A 2,315-nucleotide genomic window follows, 5' to 3' on the forward strand; every position below is an offset into this window, starting at 1 on the left:
AAGTGAAAGTCGCAGATGCGACGAAGTCTCTGTAGAAGCGAGACCGCAGATGCGGTCCCAGGGTCGCAAATGCAGAAATCGCTGGGCAAAACATATAAATTCTTACCTTCGCGAAAATTAGCCATTTTTCATCTTTTTCAAAACGGGAAGAAGCTTGGGGAGCACTTTTCAAGAGAGATTCTCAGAGGAGTTCATTGGGGTAATGTCTTTGGTCTTGAAACTCATTATTGGAATGATTTTTATAAATTTAAGCATGAAAAATTAAGGAAAATAAGTGGTAATTGGGGTTTAGGGCTTGTTTAATTGTAGACCTTTGAGTGTTGATTTGAGGGACAAATTGAGGTCCGATTTTGGTACTTTTGATATGACTGAACTCGTGAGAGTGCAAGGTTTCTAGAAATATAAATTTTACCCGATTCCGAGACATGGGCCCGAGGAGCGTTTTGGTTATTTTACATAATTTCGCGTATTAGCTTAAAACTTAATTGTAGAATCAGTTAGTTGAAATGTTATTTACATTATGCAATTGAATTAAATAGATTTGGGCCATTTAGAGTCGAGTACTCGTGGCAAAGACGTTGATGTAAAAGAAGAATCTATGTTAAATTTCATTAAATTTGGCCAAGATCATGTTTTAGAGCTCAAGTCCAAATAGATGGATTTAATTTCAAGAAGCACAAGAAGTCCAAGAAGCTCTAGATTGATTTCAAGAAGCCAAGATTTTTTCCTTCTTAAAATAGGATTTATTTTATTCCTTTTAGAATAAGGATTTTCCTTTTAGTAGGATTCTAGTTTCTTTTCCTTGTAAAATAGGGATTTTACTTTCCTTGTCTTTAGTTATTTTATTTCCTTATTAGAATAGGAATTGTAGTCATCAAAGAAGAGACCCTAGGCCTATATAAAGGGTTCTCATGCCTTTGTAGAGAGAATTCACGTTTTTGAGGCTTGCCCTAGTTTTACATTAGAGTGTTTTTCTCTATTTTGTCTTCTTTATCCTTGTTTTTGGTTCCAAGCAAGGTGGTGATAGTCTTTATCTTGTTTTCAATTGCGTGTGATGTTCCTTTATCACGTTAATTGATTCCAAGTGGTGACTTTAGGAACTTGTTTAGTACTTGATCTTTCAAGAACACGTTTCATGATCTAAATTGGTTCTTTTAATATCATAGAATCATAACCTTTACTGAACTGGTGCAGCATCAATATTTACTTGTTTTGAACGAGTAAATAGTCTTTCTTATAGTTCAGATTATCATCTTTCACCTCGTTTTTGAATCATTAGATTCTGAGTCCTAAAACTTGAGATACGTTGTATCTTGAAACCGGCCCACAAACCTCGTTTTCGTTTGATCTTGATCCTGGTCGGTTGGTTCTTTGTTTACTCGAAGAATCACATCAATTTGGTATCAGAGCTATAACCCATATGTCCAAAGGTTGAGAAATCAACATGTCTAAGATTCAACCAAGAGGAAGATTCTTGGTTCAAGAAGATGAAGAAACGAGACAATATGAATCTCTTTTCCACACTAAATGTACCTCCCAAGTAAAAGTTTGTTCGTTGATTATTGATCGTGGGAGTCACACAAATATTATTTCTGAGGAGATGGTTATTAAACTTGATTTGTCAACAAAATTTCATCCATATCCTTACAGCATCGAAGTTGAAGATGATGTTTTAGAGGTAACTCGTCAATGCCTAGTATCTTTTTATATTGGTAAAATTGATAAAGAAAAGAATTGGTGTGACGTAGTAAATATAGATGCTTGTCACTTATTACTTGGAAGACCATGGGTATATGATAGGTGTGCTAAATATGATGAAGACCTTAATACCTATTCTTTTACAGATGATGGACGTAAGATTATTTTAGTACCATTGAATCCCGAAGAAATTGCTAAAAAATCTAAAGTTCAATGATGATTCTTTTTTGACCAAATTACAAATAATTGGTCCAATCAATAGAATAAAGTCTTTGAATGTTGGTCCGATCAAGGAGAAGGAGCATGAACTGGATCTACAAGTTGAGGATTTACCTTCGAAGTTTGATGATGATCCGTTTGAGCATCCCATATGTGAGCTTAAATTTTCTCCTAATAGAGATGCTCAACATAATATTAATTTGATTGTTGATTCTATCCTTCCAAACGTGGCAGCATATTGCATCAATCTAGAAGTTCATGAAACTTTGCAAACACAAGAAGAAGGGTTGCTTAAAAAAGAGTCCCTAATAGAGGGCTTGAGTTCATATTTTGTTCCAGTTTTTTTCTTGATCCCAAAGGATGAATATTTTCAATAATACGTTGGTACATGAGATCTC

The sequence above is a fragment of the Nicotiana sylvestris genome, chromosome 8, assembly GCF_000393655.2.
Source record: "Nicotiana sylvestris chromosome 8, ASM39365v2, whole genome shotgun sequence".
Classification (NCBI taxonomy): domain Eukaryota; kingdom Viridiplantae; phylum Streptophyta; class Magnoliopsida; order Solanales; family Solanaceae; genus Nicotiana; species Nicotiana sylvestris.